The sequence below is a fragment of the Cupressus sempervirens genome, chromosome 5 (assembly GCF_028749045.1).
Source record: "Cupressus sempervirens isolate cs-2001-9-10 chromosome 5, ASM2874904v1, whole genome shotgun sequence".
Classification (NCBI taxonomy): domain Eukaryota; kingdom Viridiplantae; phylum Streptophyta; class Pinopsida; order Cupressales; family Cupressaceae; genus Cupressus; species Cupressus sempervirens.
Window position 1 is genome coordinate 815,961,716 of NC_143122.1, and position 7,336 is coordinate 815,969,051.

A 7,336-nucleotide genomic window follows, 5' to 3' on the forward strand; every position below is an offset into this window, starting at 1 on the left:
GGTGATGTGGGCTTATTATGAAGGTTCAGATTCAGACATCTCAGAGCACCATGATGAGGATCCTGATGAGGTAGAGGGTGAACAAGAGGTAGATAGTGCTAAGAAAAAAGAGGCTCCAAAGATACATTTACAGGAGGCACGTTTGTCTAGTATTCAAAGAGAGGGATCTTTCAGATTTCGAGGAGTCTTGGCGGGGCAAAAGATTCTTACTCTGTTGGATACAGGTGCCATGCAAATTTCATTGATACACAATTTGTGGAGAGGTGTGGACTCATTACTAAGGATTTCGAGGGACCGAGAGTTAAGGTAGATGATGGATATACTCTTCGTTGTGATAGGATGGTGCGAGATCTACCTTTGCGCCTGAACAACTATGAGTTTAAGGAAAACTATCATGTGGTCAACATGGGTGACATGGACATAGTACTTGGGATGCAATGGCTACATTCTTTGAAGGAGGTTACCTTGAGATTGGAGGATATGGAGATACGATTCGTGGTGGGTGGCAGGACTCATGTGCTGAAGGCTATCCATAATGGTGATGTTAGGACTATCTCATTTAGGCGGTTGGAGAGATTAGCCAGGCATAATAATATAGAGTGGGTAGCAATATGTGCCTTGATGCCTACCCAGGGGGAGCAACATAAGACTGAATATCATCCAGATATTCAAAAATTGAGAATCAAGTATGGGAAGGTATACAGTGAGATTCCACCAAGCAAGCCACCAGACAAAGGTATTGAGCACATTATCGAGTTGGAGGAAAAGGCTAAGCCTGTCATGATCACACCATACCGGCACCCAAAATGACTCAAAGATGAGATCGAGAGGACCATCAACGAGTTGCTAGCAATGGGACACATCAAACCAAGTAAGTCACCCTTTACATCTTCTGTTGTTTTGGTAAAAAAGAAGGATGGTACTCTACGAATGTGTATTAATTACAAGGTGTTAAATAAGAGAACTATAAAGAACAAGTATCCCATCCCACGCATCGATGAGCTAATAGATGAATTGCATGGGGCTTGTTATTTCACAAAAATTGATTTGAGATCAGGCTATCACTAGATCAGATTTCGAGAGCAGGATATTGAAAAAACTGCTTTTAGATGTCATTACGGTCATTTCGAGTTTGTAGTCATGCCTTTTGGTTTGACTAATGCACCTGCCACTTTTCAGTCCACTATGAACAAGGTCTTCCACCATCAACTGAGGAAATTTTTGTTAGTGTTCTTTGATGATATTTTGATCTATAGCAAGACATGGCAGGAACATTTAAAGCACTTGGAGACAGTATTAAGCATTTTACAGAGTGAGTCCTTGTATGCCAAGGAGTCTAAATGTGATTTGGGGATGACAGAATTGTTGTATCTTGGACACATCATTAGTGCGGAAGGAGTGCGAATGGATCCTGAAAAGATCCGTGCTATTGTTGATTGGCCACCACCAAAGAACCTTACACAGTTAAGAGGATTCCTTGGTCTATGTGGATTCTATCGCAGGTTTGTTAGTGGCTACTCACGACATGCAGCGCCCATGACAGATTTGCTGAAGAAAAGGGCATTTGTGTGGACTCGGGAGGCATAGGAGTGTTTTATGGAGTTCAAGGAAATAATGACTACATGCCCAGTATAAGCATTACCTGATTTCACAAAGCCATTTGAGCTTCAATGTGATGCTTCTAGAGAGGGAGTTGGTGCTATACTCATGCAGGACAAGCATCCTATAGCTTATGAGAGTAGGAAACTTAGAGGGGCTGAGAGATCATTCAGCATATATGACAAGGAGATGTTGGCCATCATGCATGCCTTGGCCAAATTCAGACAGTATCTTGTGGGCAGCAAATTTTGTATTAAAACTGATCATAATAGTTTGAAGCACTTTTTGGGACAGTGGGACCTGAATGATCATCAGCAGAAGTGGGTGAGTAAGTTACAAGCATATGATTTTGATATCACATATGTTAAGGGGACACAGAATATTGTTGTAGATGCTTTATCCCGTAGGCCACACCTCACTTCTATGATTCAGATATCAGAGGATTGGTGACACTTGATTGTAGCAGAATATGCCAAAGACACGTGGGTCTCTGCTATAGTGGAGGGGACAAAAATCGACACCAGATACACTCTCATAGATAATTTGATCATTTACAAGAACATGATTTACTTAGTCCCAGAATCGAAAGTGAAGCATCTGATTTTGAGAGCATTCCATAATTCACCTACAGTAGGCCATCCTGGGTATTTCAAGACTTACAGGTTAGTACGGGAATGGTTCACTTGGAAGGGACTTAAGGCTGATGTTTTGCAGTATGTGTGAGAGTTTCATGTTTGCCAGCAGAACAAACAAGAGCACACTTATCCAGCAGGGCTCCTACAACCACTTCCTATTCCTGACAGGAAGTGGGAGTGCATCTCTATGGATTTTATTACGAGCTTGCCCAGGGCCCAGGGGCGCAATTGCATCTATGTGGTGGTCCAGATAGGCTAACAAAATATGCTCACTTCTTCCCTATCACTACTACATACTCAGCAACTCAAGTGGCAGAGGTTTTCTTCAGGGAGATTTTTAGATTACACGGTTTGCCTCAGAGCATTGTGAGTGACAGGGACAGTCGCTTCATGAGTCACTTTTGGCAGGAGATAGTTCGGTTGTGTGGCACTGAACTTACACCTAGTACCAATTATCACCCACAGACTAATGGTCAAATAGATATTGTAAACAAATGGGTGGAAGGGTATTTGAGGAATTATGTGGTAGATCAACAGCGAGCTTGGGTCAGATGGATATATCTCTGTGAGTATTGTTACAATACTACATATCATATGACTATACAAATGACACCCTTCATGGCACTTTATGGTTATGAGGCACCTAGTTTTTTAGATTTGTTATTGGGAGATAGTCGAGTACCCCGTGCAGGTGAACTATTACAGGAAAGTAAGGATATAGTTGCTACTCTTAGAGACAACATTGTTAGAGCTCAGAACCAGCAAAAACAGTATGCAGACAAGAAGAGGACTGAGCATAGTTTTGAGGTAAATGATATGGTTTACCTCATGTTGCAGCCATATACGCAGTCCACTCTCAAGAAGAGTGGTATAGAGAAACTCAAGCCACACTATTATGGACCATTCAAGATCATCAAATGAGTTGGTGAGGTGGCTTATGAGTTGGAGCTTCCCACAAATAGTCGAGTGCACAATGTGTTTCATGTATCACACCTCAAAAAGGCATTGGGTCAGAATGTGATGCCTTCTGCAATATTACCTCCCTTGGATGATGAGGGGAAATTGATCTTAGTGCCAGAATCCATTCTAGATAGTAGAGAGAAGCATCTTCGCAGGAGAGTAATCAGAGAGTATTTAATTAAGTGGAAAGATTTACCTGTTGAAGATGCTACTTGGGAGGGAGAAGTGATTTTGCAGCATCCAACATTAAGATTGCTTGAGGCCAAGCAATTTTAGGAGGGGTGGACCTGTAATATCCTCGTTTTTTGGAAGAGTTAAATTATTTATAAAGTTATCAATAAAAATATATTACAAGATAACTTTATATTTAATTAACTCAATAAAGTGATATTTTATAAAATCATTAAAACAATCTTCTAGAGGTTGTTGGAAGAAGTGATGAATAAATAAAAAGGAGGCTAACCTATCGAGAAAAAAATAAATAAATAGGCATTGAGAGCTCATTGCCTATCATCGAGATTTATTATTGATTTTTGCTTATGTGCGTTGTGGAGCCTAGGGTTTCTGCAAATAGTCACAATTGGCCATTGAGAACGAAAACTCTCAATTGGTATGCAATTTTGAGGGTGTGAGAGATCACCTGAATTATTGCAACTATGGGAAGGATATTTCAGTCCTTTCATTTGTGCTTAATTGCTAATTTGGAGTTTCCAGTGGAGTTGCACTTTCACCATATCATCTTCAGCATTCAGTCTCCACCATTTGATCAATCCAGGTTCTTCATTTCAATCTGTAGTTGCAACAAGTTCTCAATTGTATACAGCCAGTTAGGGTTTCTCTGTAATGTGCTATGTCATAATGTTTTGGTGTTGAAATTTGCCATATAATTTGTAAAAACATTTGGTTTTCATTGAATGAATACATTGGCACTATTATTTCTTTTATTTCGACAATTAAATTTGTAGTGTATTAAATTTAAGATTTTGTTTAGTGACCTATTAGTACGGGTCATTACATAAGAGATTTGAAAAAAACGTTCACTGGTTCTCAATTTACTTGTCTTCAAAATTTCTAATGGTATACATTTTGTCTGTAGTTCTCAAGGATACACGTAAAGCCATAAAACTATTTGCTTGTGAAATAATTGAATCTTACGACTGGTCAATTCATCTCTTAATACATTCATTAAGATATGCTTCTACAGTCTGCACTACAATCTTTTCTCATTAACAATCTTTTCTCATTAGTTGATATTTGATTGATAAGTAGGAGATGATATTTGATTGATATTTGATTTTCACGTTCTCCACTGGAACTGAACATGTGTAGACTAGATTTCATGATTTTACGAATCAAACTTTTGCCTCGACAAAACTCATATATTTCACCGAATCTCTTCTGGAAGTATCATAGAAGTTCTCATGAACATTTCACCAAATTCCTGCTTTTCTGTCTTCTCAGTGTTTTGATTTTACAACAGGTTTAACAGGGATTTCTGTTGCCTTCAACTTCCTCTCCATTAAATTTTCTTAATGTCCACCCTCCTTAGGCTTCTTCACTTTTAATCAACATACTCTTCTTAGGATTCGATGCTCTGAAGGAAGAAAATATTGAAAAAGTTTAAGACAATAGGATTGTGGGATGTCTGAAAGTGCATTATCATATCAGCAAGTATCATCTAATTTTAAACCAATTCTTTGTCTGTGGATAAGGAGAGCAGCAACTCAGGTGTAATTGACAAGTGATCTACCACAAAACAGCAAGATTGTTATATATCTAGAAAATTTGAGCGCAGCCATTGAAGACTGAGAAGCCTTCATAAATTCAACCGCAAGAGAAAAACAACAGCTCATTACAGTCAAAACTTATCCCAATTAATACAGAAATTAAAAACTCAATAAAATTTCTGCCAATTTGTATGCAAGTTAAAATTAACTCAGTGATGAAACAAAATTCTGAAAAAATCCACATCCATTCCAGACAGAGTTTGAAAGAAAAGAATAAACCCTCATTTCAGAAAGACAGCAAATTCATAAACCCTCATTGCTATTTCAATTTTGGAAATTTTTCCAATGACCCAGTAAAATTTGACCCGCCAGTATGCAGGGCAGACAAAAATCCGTCTCTATTTTTAACAGTGCTATATGGTTTCTTCAAATTCTTGAAGCAGAGCACTCTCAAGCCATTTCTCTGCCTCGTCTATGAAAGAAGGGCTCATTCTAATCATCAACACACAAAATTCATGTTGATTCAGAGCACCATCACAATCCAGATCCCCTTCCTGCACCATCGCCCGGAGTTCTGAATCCGTTAAGGAATCCAACCCCAAAACGGCAGAATTTTTCCGCAGGCTCTCCAAAGTAATCACGCCCAATTGGGGATCTGCTAGAAGCCGAAACCCATTACACAATTCCGCCATAAAATCCTCTGCCCCCATTTTCTCCGCCATTGTTGGCAAGAAATCCTGGAACTCCGCCATTGAAAATTCCTAATTGAAGCGCTGAATCGAAGCTTTGAACTTTCGATCGAATTCTCCAAACAGACTTGAACTGTGTAATACTTCAAATGGGGGGATTTTATAGCGTGTGCACCGTCCGCCTGCTGGGAAATCATGGGCTGTGAAAATATGAGAAATTGGGAGGAAACTGCTGAATTGCCGGCCAGCCGTTCAAAGGATACAGGAATCTGTCACGAGACGACCAAATGGCTGTTTAAAAATGGGTGGTTGCAGACGATTTCCAACTTGCACCCAGAGCTCGGATTTTCCTGGAAGTTGCCTTCGAATGGATCTTCTCGAATATGCGTCAGTTGACAAAGTTAGTGGTATACAGGGGATTTTTGGCGGCCACCTCATCTTGATTTGGGAAGATGGCATGGTCTATAACGACTTTGACTCCAAATAGTAATCACTATCTCAAGCCTTCCATTTTAATGGGAATGAATTTCCAAAGTTCATTGGTCTTATTGGTTCATCATGGAACATATGTATACAATAGTTGAATAATGGAATGTAAAATAGATTAGAGTCAAAAATGTCATAATATAGGTCACCCACATCACATAATATTAAAGAGAAAAATAGGTTGGGTCCTATAGGTACCCGTCTTAGAAATAGAGCACTTAAATTTTGAATTTATGATAACATTATTTTAAATATAAAAATTGTATCTCTTTATAACTTTAGCCAGATTATTTTAGTTTTGGTGGGAAAATGAAAATAGGTTATTGACAAGTGGTAAAATTCTCTCTCAAACTATTGGGACTAATTTCAGCCCCACCCTTTTTTCATCCGCTCAAAATGAAAAAGCTAAAAAGTAGGGGCTCCTATAAAATAGGAAAAGATTCTAATTAAAACTTTAGCTCCTCCCAAAAAAATCCATGGGACCTCTAGCTCCAAAAAGTAGAGCCCAAGCCCCCTCTATGGAACCCCTACCTTAATCTTGAAAAAATAAGTCAACTTTGACTTTTTAACACTTTTAAGTTGGGGTCCCATGGATGCCAGCTTCCTTAAAAATAGAGCTGCACTCGCCGAAATTTTTTAGGAAATTCTTAAGCTAAGCAGTCCTATGGATTTTATAATTTATTTCACTTTAAAGTTTCAGCTTCTAAGTTTAAGGAAGAACTTTCTAAAATTTATTTTACAATAAAGACATTTTTAGTTTTTTAGTGTCAGTTTTTGACAAATGGCTACATTTTTTCCTAAGCTGGTGGAGCTATTTCCAGCCCCATCCCATTTTCATCCGCTTCCTAAAAATGCGGGGCTCCTATTATGAAGGAAAAGATTATAATTAACCCTGTAGCCCCCCAAAAAAATTCTTAAGGGACCTCATATATCTAAAAAATAGACTTGTAGCCCCCCCTCATAAGACCCCAGCCTTAGAGCATGTCCCCATGCAGCTGCTTAGCTTATTTTTGCTGGCAACAACTGCTCATTGTTTTGTATAGTCGCCCCATAGATTATAATATTTGTTGCTTAATTTCAAGCAGTGTTCTAAATATTATTTTTAAATCAATTTTTAACCATTTCACTTGTAAATAATTATGAGAACTAAAATATAGGCAAATAAAAAGAGTATGAAAAAAAGTGGTGAAGACATGTGTCACTTTTTTCAATATTCTAGTCCCCCCTTGTTTTCCATAGC

At 38.5% G+C, this 7,336-nt stretch overlaps 1 pseudogene across 1 annotated transcript; it reads right to left on the reverse strand.

Annotated features, from left to right (window-relative positions):
• Positions 1–5,223: 5,223 nt before the first annotated feature.
• Positions 5,224–6,006, reverse strand: LOC149558398 (calcium-binding protein KIC pseudogene; annotated as a pseudogene). The gene has a single exon (XR_016365032.1). The product of XR_016365032.1 is annotated as a calcium-binding protein KIC pseudogene (transcript).
• Positions 6,007–7,336: the final 1,330 nt, after the last annotated feature.